The sequence below is a fragment of the Erpetoichthys calabaricus genome, chromosome 11 (assembly GCF_900747795.2).
Source record: "Erpetoichthys calabaricus chromosome 11, fErpCal1.3, whole genome shotgun sequence".
Lineage (NCBI taxonomy): Eukaryota > Metazoa > Chordata > Cladistia > Polypteriformes > Polypteridae > Erpetoichthys > Erpetoichthys calabaricus.
Genome location: NC_041404.2, coordinates 29,483,376 through 29,502,381, shown reverse-complemented (window position 1 = coordinate 29,502,381; position 19,006 = coordinate 29,483,376). Strand labels below are relative to the sequence as shown.

Sequence of the window (19,006 nt, the reverse complement as noted above, 5' to 3'; positions counted from 1 at the left end):
TATGTTAGACTTCATGGCTGGCTGAATACGTCTATGAATAAGAGATTTCAGTTTTTAATTTTAATAAATTTGCATCTATGAATGAAAGATTTCAGTTTTTAATTTTTAATAAATTTGCAATTCTTTCTGAAAGCATGTTTTCAAGTTGTCACGATTGCTAGACTGATAGGGAAAAAATGGTAAATTTATCCACCTAAAATGGATAGTATAATTAAGTGTGCAGAAAGTGAAGGTAAATCCACCGTAGGTAATTCAGTGTAGTGCTTAGGGCAATAGGTTTTAAACCAGAGGACTGACGGTTTATTCCCCATGTCAGATAATTTTGTGATTTTAAGGAAGTCATTCAAACTGCCCATGTTCCAATGGTAGAAATATACAGTATACTGAATATAGTAATGGATCCTAATAATAATAATAATAATAATAATACATTTTATTTATATAGCGCCTTTCCCATGCTCAAGGCACTTACAGAATATAATAAAGAACGGCAGAATATACAGTATATAGCATTGTACAAACCAGATAAATAAATAAAGAAGATTAAGACAGTAAATTCTGAAAAAAACAGACAACATAATTAATGGTCTAGCACACACACACAGGTTACATTAGCATCTTGACAGAGAAGTAAACTGAGAGAAAGGTAATAAAGTCAAGTAGAGCTAAAACCCTTCCTGAACAGATGAGTTTTGAGTTGTTTTTTAAAAGAATTCATGGAGTCAGCTGACCTGATTAATTTCGGTAGGTCATTCCAGAGTCTGGGCACTATACAGCTGAAGGCCCTGTCACCCATAGAGTGTAGATTAGTGAGGGGCACAACAAGATTACCAGAATCAGAGGACCTTAGTGGGCAGGCAGGCACATTGTGATGGAGGAGGTCACTGATGTAGTTTGGTGCGAGGTTATTTAAAGCTTTGTAGGTTATTAGTAGGATTTTATATTCGATTCTGTAGGACACAGGGAGCCAGTGAAGACGGAGCAGGATGGGTGTGATGTGCTCGCTGCTGCTGGTTCGAGTAAGGACTCTTGCAGCTGAGTTTTGAATAAGCTGGAGCTGTGATATAAGATTAGAAGGGGCACCTGCCAGTAGGGAATTACAATAATCGATGCGGGATGTGATAAAAGCATGGACAAGTTTCTCAGCATTAGAGAAGGAGAGGAAGGAGCGAACACGGGATATGTTACGGAGGTGAAAGTAAGAAAGTTTCTTAATGTGATTTATGTGGGTGGAATAAGTGAGGGAGGAATCAAAAATGACACCAAGATTTTTTACAGTAGAGGCAGGTCTGATGAGATCACTGCCAAGATGGACTGGGAAGGAGCTCATTTTATTAAGTTGCATTTTAGTCCCAATTTGCAGGAGTTCAGTTTTATTGCAATTTAATTTTAAAGAGTTCTGCTCCATCCAGGTTTTAATTTCACTAAGGCAGGTTGTGAGCTGAGAAAGCTCTGATGAAGTTCCACTTTTAACATTGAAGTAGAGCTGGGTATCATCTGCATAAAAATGATAACCCAATCCATAACTACGGATAATATGGCCAAGGGGAAGCATATAAATACAGAAAAGCAGAGGACCAAGGACAGAGCCCTGAGGGACTCCTTGTGTGACTGGCACAGAGTTGGATCTGCTGTTGCCAAGACTAACAAACTCTTGCCTATCAGTCAGATAGGACTTGAACCACTGGAGGGCAGTGCCAGAGATACCCAGCATGTTCTCCATTCTGGACAGTAGGATGTCATGTCTGACTGTGTCAAATGCTGCACTGAGGTCTAACAGAATTAATATGCTAGTTTGTCCAGAGTCTGCTGCCATAAGCAAATCATCCTAACCTTGAGCATTGCCTTAGGTAAAGGTGTCTACAGCTTAGCATTACAGCTGTTCATGTATTTCTACAAAGTGAGCTTTTGCACATTAAGTGACTTGTTCAGGGTCACAAAATGTTCTTTGATAGGACAAAATTTCTGTATTGAGCATTTTATACATACATTGCAGCTGTTTTTCATATAACGACAACACAAGCACCTAAGGGTTAAGTGTTTTTCTCAGGGCCTTACCGTGCTAGGGATTGATTCTTTGTGGTGTTCAGCACAGTATGTTAACTAGTTGGCCACACGGCCTTCAGTAGTTCATTTTATATATCAACATTCTATAATGAGCACCATTCTCAAGTTTTTTTTTCTTTTAACATGTGCAGTCTAACAGTTTGAAAATTCTGTATTCAGTGTTCTGACTTAGTGTCTCTGCCAGGGTCCCAAAATGAGACGGTAAGTACAAAAATGGCAAACCTATGCTTGTATATACTGCCTTTCTGAAGTGACCAGATGTTTTCATACTTAAAACTACTGTTTTGCTCAGGATCATACATTCAGCTGAATTAGCATCTTTGTGGCGTATAACCGCTTATATTAAATTTCATTTGTATTACTTCTGATATGTTTCATCTAAGGTTTGACTTACCTTCACATATTATCAAACTTCTGTGTAAAGATTTTAGTTCTCAATTTGCCTTTTTAATTTATATTGTAAACAACTGAGTAAAGAAACCTCACCCCCAGTTCATTCATATGCATTTAGCAACACTGTTTCTGGCGGTCAATGTGCCTCATTGACTAGCTCATCATCTTCTCATGGTTTAAAATGCTGACCCATCTGCAGCTGATTAACACAACAATTACCTATAATAACACTGTAGTACTGAAGCTTTCTTTCTTATCATAACACTGTGGCCTTGGCAGAACTCTTTGCATAGCCCAAATAAAGCAATGCAGTGTTTCTTATCTGTGGACTTGAAGCTCACAGTGTTTTCAGATAATTGCTCATAAACAGGGTGGAACAGAGGCTCAGTGGTTAGGGCTGTTGTCTCTCAGCTGTAGATATGATATGCAGTCCCACACTATGGCCCTGTTCAAACTACTTTTTTATTTAAAAACGCAGACATTAATTTCAGTTTTTGCCTTTCATCCATACAACCCCTGTGTTCTAAAACCAAGTAAATGGATACTTTTGAAAATGTTCCCCAGAGCCATATACTGAAAATGCAGCCTCAGCACTGCATGTGGAGGGCTGAAAAACACACACTGAGATCACGCTCTGATTGGTTTGCACTTACTATTGGAACTTCCCTGATTGGGTCCTGCTCATCACAATGTCTCATTACCTGATTAGTCACCCTTCATGAAATAAAGGCATATTCCAACATAGCGGACATACAGGAGTTGCTTTCCATGGAACTGGTTGTGTTGCTTACCCATATGCATCCAAATTATGTTTTGTTGCATACATGTGTAAAAGGCAAATAATTTACCAGTCGCTACAGTTTTTCAAGTCCCTGGACAGGTGCGATTTCTGAATAGTTTCTGCTTTGTGTCCAGTTCTGCCAGGATAGTCTCCAGTTAACTTTAACAAGATTAAGTAGGTTTGATCATCGTCAATGGCTGTATTCTTTTTTTTTTAAACTGAACAAGATTGGTGGAAGACGACAGATCTGAAGAAATCACGGATTAAAATAGAGCCAATATGCTAGAAAAAGAATATCCTCAAAACAAAGAAAGACATCTGTTATATAAAAATAGGGATGGGACAGGAAGTCTTTTCAGCCTGTAATAGAATGCATTTGTAATGTTTAAACAGAAACTATTAGCAATACATGCTAACTTGCTGCTTCAGTCCATGTTTAAGACATATCACTAGCAAAATGTACAGTGGTTAGTGCTGACTCGCTAGTCTAGTCCAGCCTAGTCTAAGCCTTTTCATTATTTTGTGGAGTTTGCTTGCTCCCAGAGAAAGCTGCTGCTGCTTCCTCTATTTTGGCCTAAAATTTCTAGATAAAAAAATGATTTCTGTTTTTAAGGCATGACTTGAAGGTGTGTTTAAACTACTTCATGGGAGTACTGGATTTGTTGGGGGAGACAAAAGTTGGACAATCTTATGGAGTAGATCTTTCACTGGAAATTGTTCTGGGTAATCACTCTTTCACTACTGATCATTTTACCTTGGTAGGGACACTAAAATTGATACAGCAGTCCTCTCATTTGTTACAGAAGCAATATGGCAGTAATATCTTTCAAGAGCATTCAGATATTGACAGGAACTAACCAGTGTCATAGTAGTCAGAGAAATGGCTTTAAAGACCATGATTTCAGTTCTCGAAGACCTGGCAGCACAGGTTCCTCAAAGGAGATGCTGACACAACTAATTTATGGTTGGCTCACCTTCTCAAAGGTTCCTAGTCAGCAACATTTAGTATTTCTCTATAAGAGGTGGTTACAAGGGTTATATTAAAGCTGCAAGATCTTAGTCAAGATAAAGAGTAAGAGGAACAGCAACTTGAGAAGCTTGTATTTGCCCTTAAAAATTCTGTGTACATGTTATGTTATGTGCAATTTTTGTCTCCCAAGCAATTATGTTTTATTTTAACAATATTTAGATTTGTACAGGTTAGGTTGGTTGAATGAGTGAGTGTGAGTGGTGCAAAAGTCTATTGGCTTGTCCTAGACTAGTCCTTTTTTTTAAATTGATGTTTCCTAGAATGCCTCTAGTTCCCAATGACTCTGGACTAGAACAAGGAAGTTTGAAGAATGACCAGTGAACTGAAAATGGAGCAGAATAATGATTTAAAAATGTGGATCTTATTACAAAGGCACAGCTGAAGTCATTCAGTGATGCAGGAGTCTCCGAACAGTGATGAGTTTTGTAGGTCATTTATGCTAGGAAGAATTTTCCTGAGAGCCTTCTGGCAAAGAGCCTGGTCAAACAATGTAGGCCAGGTGTCATTCTTGTCCACACTTTGCTAGTGAACTCATAAAATTGTTAAACAACTTTGCCTGAGTAATTGCCCGAATGCCTCATCTGTCACCATGGATTTTCAGTTGGCAGGTGTTTTAAGTGCTTCTTCTGGTGTTGCAAAATAGCAGCATCACCTTTCTGAACGATTCCCCTCTTTGAGCTGGTGACAGGTGGGACCATTTCAACACAGCCTACATTAGTTTTTCACATTCTAGAAGGAAATCTACATAGTGTAATGATAAGCAAGATAGTATGTCCCCTTGGCTTTTCGCTCTTTCATTTGGCCTTGGACCACCTTCTGGGTCTCAGCTTTACCATGGTGGTGTTCTTAACATTATTGTGACATCATGCAGTACATTTTATTTTTGAAGTCTAAAAGGTCCAGTGTTTCTTCATCATTTTTGGGGGTGTTGTTGAGACTCCTGCCATAAATTTTGAGCTGTTACTTATAAATGTCATTTGTTATGATAAGCTTGTTTTAATTTTTTTTTCAGCCTTTCTCCTGGTTGTTGGGAACACATTACTAAACCATTAAGGGATTTTTAAGTATGGAATATGCATTTCTTTCATTTATATTTTTTTCTAATATTGCTTTAAGGTTATTAATTTATCTTTTAATGTATCTATTTATCTTCCTACAACTCTGTCTTTTTTGTCAGCTTCCATGGTGTTGCTATTGTCTCAGATAACTCAGAGATAAGTCTGTTGTCTGAGATTTGAATCAAATGACTTTTTTTTTCAAAGGTTTTCCTTGCTAATTTTGCTCCGTTAATGATTCCTTGCTAGTGTACTTCTAACTAAGACTTTCAGTTGTGTTTCTGGGTTTTGGCATCTTGATTTTCTTTTTGATGCAAACATGGCCTGTTTTTTTTCCTGATCCATTATTTAAAGTAAAATCTATGTCTGTCATAATATCAAGAAGTCTAATAATTTTGGGCTAATTTTTTGGATTTTAGTATTTTTTGCTTTGATTTTTTTATTAATGTTTATTATTTATGTCTTTTGTGTCAATTTATTATGGGACTTTCCCTCTATGAATGCTTTCCTGCTGCTTTCAATTGCACATATGACAACTGAAAATGCATCTGACGTCATGTTGTTCATGATTGAAGGATTGAATAACTTTATCTAAAAACTGAAGGAAAGGTTTTATGCAAAAGGAAATAATTAGGTACAGATTTACTTTAGCTTACATGTTCTGAATCCCGCTCTCTATGTTTTTTATTTTTTTCCCATGTATGAAAGTTCACCTAAATTGATCAACCATCTTTTGATCAATGGTTACGACTCTTGTTTATGCCCAAACTTTTCCCACTAACTACCACTAATTTGCTGTCATTTAAGAACACATTCTTGTTGGTCAAAATGCCATATTAAATCTCACCATCTACTTGACTCAAGAGAACCAACAATTTTGATACTTATAGTTTTAAGAAAAAAATCTCATTTAAAACTACTGTTTGAAACAACTATTATAATAACAGATTGTATGTTTCCCATTTTTGGGAACTGAATCATAACATATTATCAGTGTTATTTATATTTCTTTTGGTTTTCCTTCCATATCCCATAGATAGGTGTGTGACAATTCTACAATTGTGTGTCCTGTCACAAAATGGTGCCTTGAAGTTAACAGTTAACTTCAAAGGTTCCAGGCTCCACAAACCTGAGAGGATTTGAACATGGATGGATGGATGTAAGTATCGATTGCTGCAAATAATTTTTGAGTCCACTCTAGATAAATAGATTATGTCATCATAATCTGTGTTGACAGATATCAGCTTGTGACCATTTCTGTATCTATACATTAAATGCGAATCTAATGCACTATTTCAAATAAGCTATTTGGTAATAAAAACAGAAAACTAAATAAATAAAAAATAAACCTTAAAAAAAACACTGTGATACATTTATTCACAACATACTTGAAGAAGCCCAAACATTTCATCTGCTGCACAGGAGGAAAAATATTCAGATATATACCCCAAATTGGTTTTATTCTGGATATTTTCAGCTGCCTTTTAACAATAAGCACCCTGTTTCTCACTAACACCAGCTCTCTTTGCCAAAACATATTCTGAATAACAGCAGTGTTACACTATTTGTTGATGTTTATCCCTTCTTCATTACACCCAGAAAGTTAAATGCACTGTCTAATTCAGTGTGTGCCTCAGTAAAAAATTAACACTTCTCTCTATATACTTGCATAAGTAGATGTTTTTCTCAAAAACAAAAGAAGCTTATGGACTAACCCATACTATGTTAAAACTTGGTCACAGTCTGCAAGTGAGTTATTTGTACATCAATTCACCAAAAATGAATTCTTTCATAAATAGAGTAACGTATGTTCAATTATTCGATTCATCAGGTTAATCTTATACTTCTATCTCCTAAACATTTGTTACATAATATTATGGAAAAAAACAGTGTAAAGTAAGGCAAAAACATCTATACACTATCTATCTGCTTCAAATTAAGTAAATTATGTAATTATGTAGTCACACTACTGCACTGTCACTTTGCTTATTTCAAGGTGCTTTGAGTGTGCTGCTCACTTGCAATGCCTTAAAACAGTTAGACTTCATCCGTCTGCTGAAATTGTAATTTTATATAAATTTACCATATGGGACATATGAGATCAACTGAAGCTTTGTCACACTCCTTACTCGAATCACTTGCTCAGATCTCTGGTTCACCAGAACTCTGTCTGTTACAAACGTGTTTTTCTATTGTGTTCATTCTGGCAGGAGCGGTGACTTGCCAAGGGTGACACAGTAAGTCGGTGGTTGCCATTATCCAGAAAATCCAGAGTTCAAAACATTGGTCCTTAACTACTAGCCCATACTGCATGCATAGTGAATACTATGATAGGAAAAACAAAGATTGCGGTGGGCTGGCACCCTGCCCGGGGTTTGTTTCCTGCCTTGCACCCTGTGTTGGCTGGGATTGGCTCCAGCAGACCCCCGTGACCCTGTAGATAGGATATAACGGGTTGGATAATGGATGGGTGGATGGAAAAACAAAGAGAAAAGGGCAATGCAATGGCATATTTAATGATATAATATATAGGAAAAAAAATAAAGAAACAAAGCATGTAGATAAAAGTTTGTTAGGAAAGAAAAAATGAGATACAATATCCATCACTCTTGTATCTTTACATACAACTCTGTATTAGCAACTGACATCCACTCGTTTTCAGAACAACCCTGCAGATATGAATGAGTGCCCACATGTATGTCTGGCATTGTAGTCCATCCATCCATTTTCCAACCCGCTGAATCCGAACACAGGGTCACGGGGGTCTGCTGGAGCCAATCCCAGCCAACACAGGGCACAAGGCAGGAAACAATCCTGGGCAGGGTGCCAACCCACCGCAGGACACACACAAACACACCCACACACCAAGCACACACTAGGGCCAATTTAGAATTGCCAATCCACCTAACCTGCATGTCTTTGGAATGTGGGACGAAACCGGAGCACCCAGAGGAAACCCACACAGACACGGGGAGAACATGCAAACTCCACGCAGGGAGGACCCGGGAATCGAACCCAGGTCCCCAGATCTCCCAACTGCGAGGCAGCAGCGCTACCCACTGCGCCACCGTGCCGCCCGCATTGTAGTCTATTTTTTTAATTAAATGCATTATTGTTAAAGTAATTATGAAAGGTAATATACTATAAATAATGACTGCATTGGCATTGCATTAATGTATTTATAAGTAAGTGTAAGTAAGTAAGTGAACTTTATTGTCATTCATACCATACAACAGTACAACAACGGATGCATAGCTAAACGAAATTGCGTTTCTCCAGGCTCAATGTGCAGACATAAAAGACAGGTGCATAAAAGACAAGTGCACGCAAGACAACATACAGACATTACAAACATTTCACTTCTTACACAGAAAGTAGGTAAGACAGCACAAGGCAGCACAGTACAAACAATAAAAACAAAATCTATATATAAATGTAAGCCAGTCAGTGGGTGAAATATAATATGAAAGAAAACATTGCACATCGTTTCACAGTGATTGTGATATTGCACTATATGGATACAATATTTATACATAATATATACAATATAGACAATGTAATATTGTACAATATAATACAATATAATGTAAAGTATTACAATACAATATAATGTAAACAATACATACATATATACATATATATATATATATATATATATATATATATACATATATACGTACATATTTACACATTTATACACATTTATGCATAAATAATTTAACCCTATTTAACATATGCATAAACAATTGTTGAAAAAATGTAAGTACTTTATATGTGACTGCCCCAGTAACTGAAAAGTACATTCCATCAGATTAAGATAAATAAAATGTTGTTTCTGCAGTCTATCTAAAAGTAATGTTTGAGGTTTCTTGCATATGTGTACTTTAAATGATGAAAGGTTACTCAATTTGTACAATTCAGAGATCAAATTTAAAATTTCTAAGGCAAATTTTCAGTTTTAAGGCAAAATATGAAATTGTATTATATTGTTGATTGGTGGCTATATTTCTGTCAATATACGAGAGATGGTCTACACAGATACAATTTTCAGAACATACACCTCTCATTAATATTCAGATAGTAAACAACTACTAATCAGAGGGTGATGAAAAATAACATAAAATAGAAAGAATAATAATTCTAGATAAAACTGATGTCCTTATCTTGTAAAAAGATTATGAGCGCAGTCTGATTGAAACATCGGAAAAACATTGTGGACAATGGCAAGAGTCAGACTAATATGGACATAGGCAGCTGACTGCTGGGGGGAGGGTGGGGGACCACTTATGGAAACAGAATGAAACCTGGTCCCCAATTTAGCTGGCAGTAAGAATGAGATATATGGAGCCTTTGAGAAAGAAATGGGTGGGAGGGATGGAGGTAACAAAAGAGACACTGATAATAGGCTTTAATGGGGCATTCAGATTCAGGCATCTGGAACAAAAGGCAGGCCTTTAGATTTAGCAGCGGGTAAGACTGTGGGTGTCAACAGCATGGTGTGTTAATGCTAGCGGGGCAAATCTTGCTGGACAGAAGCAGGACTGGAATGCAAGCTTGTTTTGAAGCAGAGCGCATCGAACACAGAAGACTTAATCAAGGGCTTCCTGCAGTGTCTGGACAGTGAGAACCCCGGAAAGAGAATCACACAGGCACAGTGAGACACGGATACCCTCCCATACATTGTCCAAACTAGCAATTACAGTCTCTCAAAGATGTGGTGTATTAATAGGAGCAGTCCTGTAAGAGCACACTAAATCTGTATGGATTTAAGTTTATGCTCAGTTGTATTGCTTTGGGCTTGGTATGTCATTAGTCATTAGTATGGACTGTCATGTTTACCCTTTGGCTATCTGGTGTCTAATGGCAGAATTATAACACCCTCAAGCCTTTTAATAGAGGATAATAATAGGAAAATAAACTGATAACAGCTGGAAGACTTTGTGCATTCATCAGTCTTCATGCTTCAGCTTATAAAATATTGGAAATTAAAAAAAAATATGTAAAATACAAAATTGGATAACTAAAGCTCTTCCTTGAATGCATAAACCTAACTGTAAACAATAGTATAAATATTAATTCCTGAAGTTTATTTCACTTTCTAGCTTCACCCTATAACAAGAAACATGGCTTGTTGGATGGCCTCACTGCCTTATCAGGTTCCTAAGCAGGTTTGTTTGATTAGACTTAGCAAGATCAAGAAAAAAAAGTCCACTAAAGATTCAATGATTCTGACATTCTACAGTACCACCACATTATGGTTTGGCAGTCAGGTTCTTCTGTGTAAATGTGTCATTAATCATTGCCCATTGTGTACCCAGCTGGAGGAGATTTGGCTGTAAAGATGAGCTGCATACCTGGATTAACTGCCAAGGCTTTGTTTGTTTCTTCACTTCGAGCTATGCTCAGTTAATTTTTAAAGCATTCAAAACAATTGCCTTTTCCCTCAAATATGTTAAAAAAGGAAAATTTCCTTAAAAAATATAAAAAAAGAACTGCAAAAGCTATTATCAGATGTTTTGCAAATCTACAAATCTCTAACATGAGAGTGTTAGAAAATCATTTAAGGACAGCATGCTTTTTACCAAAAACATTTAAATAAGAGTTTTCCAATACGGGTTTAGATAGATAGATAGATAGATAGATAGATAGATAGATAGATAGATAGATAGATAGATAGATAGATAGATAGATAGATAGATAGATAGATAGATAGATAGATAGATAGATAGATAGATAGATAGATAGATAGATAGATAGATAGATAGATAGATATTTCTCCCAGGGGGAAATCTACAGTAGTTTTTACAGAAGCTCAATAAATATAACCTCTAACAAACAATTACAACAGTCCTTCTCAAACACACATAAGAATTGCAGAAAAATATCTGCCTTGACAAATGATAACAGAGCAGTCACAGGCACTATAATAATGTACCACTGTAGATATAAATGAGCCCCAGTAGTGTTTTTTGACATATTTCTTGAAAAATATTTAAAAGTAAAAAATATGTTAATAACTTAAATAAATATAAGCTACATAAGCTTAAACTATATGGTAAACATTAAAACACATTATCACATGACATGATATTACATATTCTTTCCTCATCTGAATCTGCTCAGTACAAATCAGGCAGACAGAATGCTGTCACAGTTATTATTATATACAATACACATGTATGCATGTATCTGCTATTGTATATATATCCACAATATAAACCAATCTATTAAACATTTTTCACTAAGCAATTAAAGTAGCAGAATAAGCAAACATGTTAATTTATTCATTCTTTTAATTTGACATTTACTTATTGAAGATCATTTCTGAAAGTATAAGACTTTGGCAGCAAAGAAAACTTAAAAAAATTTCAAGATGACTTAATAGATAAGAGACAAATGAAATATACAAGAGGAGAGAGAATACTCTTCAAGAGGGGTGAGGCCAGAGCAGGATCTTTGGACTGATTATGCCTTCTAAGTAATATTAATGAGATTTATTTTCATCTAGTGAGTATAGCTGTAAGACCTGGTAGTTGACAACAAAACTGATGGCTGCCTAAATTTAAGGAGGTGCCAAAAATAACTTAAAAACACCCTGACAATCCTCAAAAAAGGGTCAACAGAATATGCATTATCATATAAAAAAAGTTCAAAGTACTACATGAAAGTAAAAGGAATATTATTTATAAACAAAACATGAGTGACACTGACCTATAGAAAGCAAGATTTGAAAAGGTTATTATGGGTTATATTGAGCTACATCCTTAGTTAGATTAGATTAGATTCCTTTGTGCGGTTTTGGTCATCCTGCAACAAACAACACATTATGGGTGGACAAACTGACAAACTGCACAATTGTCCAGGATTCCACAGATGAGGTGGCTCAAAGTTCTGGTATAACTGACTATGATATGTGTTGGAGTAGCATGAGCCTCATTTATTTATGAGGGTAAATCAACAGATGTCAGATTGCCATGCCGATGTACGCTTGTGTGCGCAATGTTGATGGCCAACCAGATCAAGCTGTGTCAGCTACACTTGTTCTTCCCACTTTAAACCATTAACCCCATTCATAAACTTTTCAGTGAGTCAAGCTGTTTTCACTTCCTTACTGAGCCAACATTTTTCAGTGAATTTCAGCAGGTTTCATTCTATCTGCCCAAAGAAATCTTACTATGGCGGATTGTTCAACAATGGTGCAATCTCATACCAGAGCATCCATGTTCATTTGACCTTGGCTTCAACTAAGATTAATGGCAGAGCTCTGCGTTTTTAGTGTTTGAACTACCAATGAGCCATCTCGAACATGTTGTATTGCATCAGCTTCTAACTGTTGCGGTTACCATGTAATTTTCAAATTACCAATACTTTTTGATTTACTCTCATATTATTTTATGTTGTGTTTGTTAACAACTTTGAGCAAAGTCTTAGAAGAATCCCTGTGATTCAAAAGTATTAAAAAAAAACAGGGTGTTCATAAATACATTTCTACTGTTGCTTATAAAATTTATATATGCTTTACTTAATTTATTTTAATATTTACTCAATATTTCATATTCTGTTTTTTTCAGATAGCATCCATAGATTAGCTAAATTTAAAAGCTGGACATATTATAAGCCAACTTTGTAAACTAGAATATACATTGCTAATTTATTCACTATTTTCATTCTCTTTAACTTAAAGTTTGAGATCAACTTATCAGACCAAACTAAAGTGAGGACTTAACTGCCATACTTCACAAAGAGTGCAGGCCAGTACTGTTTTTGAATGTGCAGTGAATGTAGGTGTAGGTTCACACAAATTGGAGAAATGGGGTCCATAGAAGTTCCCAAAGCAGTATTTGTCCTTGACTTCATGAGGACCACCTTAAGGAGTACACCCAAGTTATGCTCCATATCCCTTTGCTGATGTCACTGCTACATCCTCTCCCATCCCATTTTCTCTTAAAACACATAGGATGTCTGCTGTTATCTCACATTCTGATTGCAACAACAATCATACATTTCTACATATTTGCCATTTGCAATTTTAAGCAAGCTAAATGCATACAAAAATGTGAGGCTGTCTGTGGTGAAGAAATATATTTAAAGCCATTTTAAAACTGAAGCTATTTTACCACTACAGTATATGATATGGCTAAACAGGAGTTCTTGCATCCTAAAGGGCATTACCTAAACAGGTAAATTTTTGATCGAACTTTAGTGACTTACTTGGCCATATACTTTATGTACAGTATGACACCTGAATAAAAAATGGAAATAAATAAAAGATGCAATACCTTTCAGGCAGAGACTGTCCCAGGATTTTGTAATATTTTATCAGCCACTCATTTCACAAAACCTATGCTGTAAATAATAAAAAAAAGTGATTGCAACTTGTAACAAGCCATGAATATTAGTTTATAGCATACCTAAACTAGTTATATAGTTGACAGAGGACATTTGTAAAACTTACTGCAAAGCCTGGAGTTGATTATATTTACCAATATTAAATTTTAAAAAAATTGGCATTTCGTGGGTGGCACGGTGGCGCAGTGGGTAGCGCTGCTGCTGCCTCACAGTTGGGAGACCTGGGGACCTGGATTCGCTTCCCGGGTCCTTCCTGCGTGGAGTTTGCATGTTCTCCCCGTGTCTGCGTGGGTTTCCTCCGGGTGCTCTGGTTTCCTCCCACAGTCCAAAGACATGCAGGCTAGGTGGATTGGCGATTCTAAATTGGCCCTAGTGTGTGCTTGGTGTGTGGGTATGTTTGTGTGTGTCCTGCAGTGGGTTGGCACCCTGCCCGGGATTGGTTCCTGCCTTGTGCCCTGTGTTGGCTGGGATTGGCTCCAGCAGACCCCCGTGACCCTGTGTTCGGATTCAGAGGGTTGGAAAATGGATGGATGGATGGATGAAAATTGGCATTTCAAAAAGTACACTACAATCAATTAAATTGTCAACGTTATTGTTTATATCCTTTAAGGTAATATCAAAAGGGTCATTATCAACATGGCGGCTGGTCACCTCTTGGCTGAAGAACATCTACTTCAAGAACACTTAACAACTGAACATAATAGAATTTTCAAAGCAAACAGGGAACAATGCCTATCACCATCACCTCAGACCTATTTCTTTTATCAGCTATAGAGGAATGTTGCTGTTTTGATTATTTTTATCTGTACTTGATAAACAGTAAACACAATATACTTGAAACTTATAAACTTGGTATCACTGTCACGTATACTGTACATCTGAAAGACAATATGATTTCTCTTTTACTGGTGCGCGCATAATTACTTAGCTTTTGTTTTTTATCACTCTTGTATTTCTATTTTTTTTTCTTTTTCTATCTTTAAAATGTTAATTATTTCAAAATAGTTAAAGTGCTCTCCTTGAATCTAATCAGGAAAATCAGGGTACTAGTAAGATAGTGAATGTTAATCCATCACTGTAAGGTACCACAAAAACAAGTAATTTCTACTACTAGAGCATACCTTTTTTATTTTTCCATATACCCATTACATTACTAGCCTCATTATTTTTAAAAACCCTACACTCTTGTTTATTTAAAATGCTTATTAATTGCACTAGAAAGACTGTCACATTGCTATTTAACACAAAGAAGAAAAAGTAGAGAAAACTTTAGAACATGATGTATGCTGCTATACACAAAAAAGATTAATATACTTGTGGCTTGGTGGTCATTTTCACTGCAGTATGAAAATAATCATAAGCAAATTAAACAGTTTTGTGTCAGTTCATAAAAGAAAAAAATTCTCCACCTTCAACAACACTAATTTTATGCCTTGCTCTCTTGCTCCCTTGACTTTGAGCCCTTAGTTTTGCATATCACTGCATTTCACATAGCTGGGTGAGGTCTTCCTCTCCTGTCATCAGTTTGAAATTTCAGATTCTTTCCAGCACGATGTGTGCACTCAACTTTGAAGAATATCTGATACACAAGGACAGGTGAAAAAGTTATGTGCTAATTTTTTAATATCAGCTAGACACCTAGCAACATAATATTCTGAGAGGACTACTGAAATTACTCTTGCCCCAGGCACCAACAAATAAGGCCTTAAGCAAAACTGAAAAAATTAAGTACAGCACAGCAGAGAATTGACTATTTTTTGCAAACACAATTTTGAATGTGCATGCTCACAGCATAATACTTCATTATGTAATTATGAAATATGACAGATATTACATCCAGACCTTGGTCTTCTGTGAGCATTTTATGATTTTACAGTCTTTTAAATGATGGTAAACTATATGAATGATGCAGTCTTTTCAGTATCATTTATTTACTGTTTCAAATGTTTTGTTTTCTTCTAGCCCAGAAGCCTTTCCTCCAGTACAACAAATGCCACAAGGCATAATGAAGTAATAAGAAAAGATAAATAAAACAGAGCTATGATCTTTACATGGGCCTTTTGCAGCAGGTTAATTTGTATAGATGATATTATTACAGAAAAACAATAGCACGAGTCAAATGATTATTTAAGAATGCACAACGGAACAAAAAAAGCTAAATAAAGTTCTGGCAGATCAAAGCAGTCTTCAAAAACCTAAAGGATTAGACAAAGAAAAGGTGATAATTTCATGGCACTTCTGATCTCAAAATGTGGGTGACAATAATGAGGGAATAGCAAGGATGCAAGGAAAGTCTTTTACACTAAATCAAAATACTGCTCTTGAATTTTAATGATTGGTTTAAAGAAGCATTAAATCAAAGAGTGGTGGACCACTTTTACCTCTGCGGCATCATATAATCTCTTGTATCTTTTGTGATTATTCTGACCTCTTGCCTTTGTGTAAGCTGGAGGCTGAACAATTTTACCTTTGTGAAAGTGTTCCTGATGAAAGTACTCTAGAATCTGTAAAGATCACCTTTCATCATTACCCCAGGCACACACTTTGTGCAAATCAGAGGATGAAGGAACCATTTTACCATTGTAATGGTGACCATGATAAAAGGCAATATACAATCTCTTACATGTTTTGTGATCAGTCTCTTTCTTTATGAATTGAAGGTTGACTGAGAACTTTTACACTTGTGATGATATTAAGCAAGAAAAGCACCAGAGTCTCTAAATATAACTAGAATCTTTTGCCATTTGCAGAGCCAGCTATCTTGTGTAAATCACAGGCTCAATAAACAATCTTATACTTATGACTATTTTCATAATCATGTAAATATTTTTGTCTTACAATGGACTGGCACCCTACCCTGCATTAGTTTCCACCTTGCACCTTGAACTTCAAATATATGATTTGAATCCCCATGATGTTTAACTGGCCAAGTGTGTTAGATAATTGATGAATGGATGTATTGATTTTATTTGCCAATAGCTGAACTAGCTGCCTTTGTCTAAATTGCTCGTTACAGAATTTTATCACGTTAAAATATACTTATTGAAGAGGATTATATATCCTCCAAATGTTGGCTGGATCTTTCAACATTAGTTCAATAAACAACACCTTTTATCAATTGCAGTACCTGCTGATTTGTGTGATATAGAAATCCAATTTTAAAGTGTGTCTTGAATGACTTAATAGAGTTTAAAGTTACTCAGTTAAAGATAATAAAGGCAAAAGCCTTTTGGTATAAATACACAATAAATTAGTAGTTTAGATTTTGCTTTATATGGTATGCATAGCAAACTCTTTTTCAATGTATTGCAATAGTGGCAGATTTGGAAAGAAATCATATTCTTACTCTTTTTTTTGTACTGGCAGATTCATTGTGGGTGGCTAAATTCTTTCTTTATACAATACAATGCTGCTACTAAATTCCGAAACCCACTGACCTATGATGTGAACCATACTAAGCCACATAACTAGCAACTCCACACTCGTCAGCATTTGTAATTTGTAAGATGCTTTGGATAAAATTGTCAGCTAAATAAATTAATGTGATGTTAATGTATACAGTAACAAGAGTCACTACATTGCTGCCAATCACACTGAACAATTGCCTGAGCATTAGACCAGGCCTCAGCTTATAGTGCCATTAAGAAGAACTTAAGAAAGACTAGGAGTAGTGTGCATTTTTCACAGCAATACATTCCAGCTGAGATGTAGAAGCTTTCTTTTCTGTGGCAGACAAGACACTTTTCAGCACTACTGAAGGGAAAAAAACTCAATTTATTAAACAACATTCATGATCTTGGCAACATAATCCCTACTTATTGGACTGTCTCGAGTACTTGGCTTGGCTAAAAATTCATTTTAGGCTTATCTTTTCTTTTAATTTTCTTCTGTTCTTAATAAAGGAAGGTTTCAAATTCCGTATGTCAGTGCTTCTTTCAAAACCTTAAGCCACTCAGGCACAGTTCTTTTATTTTATTTTTTAATTACACACACACACATAAAATTAAGCAAAAGGTTATAATCACCTAAATTAACTACAATGGGAGAAGTCAGTGATTACAGCACTACATCAGTGTTAAGTGTGACCAAGTGTTGGACTGAGAACAGCATGGAAGCTACGGACGTGAATTGTTTTATGAGGGCACATTAGGCTTGAGCTTAAATGGTGTCATGGTGAAGGTCTTAATTGTTAAGTAACTTGGTACAGCCTCATGGAATATTACTGAATTATAATCAATAGTAAATATTTTAGGGATTAAAATCTAATATACTGTATTCAGTATATATATATATATATTCACTTTTGTTTAAAAATCTTAAAACAAGTAGCCTCAGTCCCTTAACTCTATCTTTATATAGCACTATTAACCATACATACCATCACTACGTTCTCTCCAGAGTTAACACCATTACAGTACACTTCCAAATACAAAGACTGATATGGATAATACCATCAACATAACAAATACAAAAATAAAAAAATATAGCAAGGATAGTATAATAGGAGAACCCTAAAAAGATAACTGCCAAATTTCAAAAAGCAAATGTTAACATATGTTGTGTGTGGCTGTTAAAGAATTAAATTGTTTACCATATGACAATAATATTTTTAAAAAACAGAACTTGTGTTTTCATACCATTTTTGAACACAGCAGTTCGGAACTAACTTTACATTATTTCAGGTCCATCTACTTCTTATGCAATATTTGTGGCTCGTATTCTATGGTACTCTCTTTAGATCTGTTTCTGAAGATTCCTTTATGATGTAAGTATAGATGTATGTGGTAGCTGAGATGTTACATTTAAAAATGCAAGGCTGCCAGTTCAATTACTGTATTTGACTTATTGTGTAAACTACAGAAAATCACTTTAACCACGTGTGCTGTAACTGCCAAAAATCTTTGCCTTGGATAAAGGTATCACCCAAATATAAAATAAAAATATAATACAATTCCAGATAAAATCAAAACACCTTTCTCATTTTAAATTTTCTTTGGCCATTTCTGTTTTCCAGTTGGCTCTTCTGTATCTATAAAAATGATGTTGACTCTACTGTCAATGCACTTTTATTTTATGTACTATAAGTTTTTTAACTTTATGTCTAGACTTGTAGGGCTCTTAGTGCTTATTTCCTTCAATATTTGAAGAAATATATTATAATAATAGTATAATATTATAGTGGTCATAATATTGCATCTTGTTACCTTCCAAAGATGAAATGGATTCTTATAAACTTTGTAACACTCTCTGCAATGGCTCAGTTAATACAAGGTGCTATATAAGATAAACTATTGATTGTTTGATGTTTTGACTAACTAAAGCAGAGTCGCT

At 35.6% G+C, this 19,006-nt stretch overlaps 1 long non-coding RNA gene across 1 annotated transcript in view; it reads right to left on the bottom strand.

Moving 5' to 3' along the window:
• The window catches only part of LOC127529638 (uncharacterized), a 42,663-nt gene that overhangs the window by 20,970 nt on the left and 2,687 nt on the right, over positions 1–19,006 (bottom strand). The window contains exon 2 of the long non-coding RNA XR_007936259.1: positions 13,606–13,672. This is a non-coding gene — a long non-coding RNA (uncharacterized LOC127529638). The remainder of the gene's footprint in view (positions 1–13,605; positions 13,673–19,006) is intronic.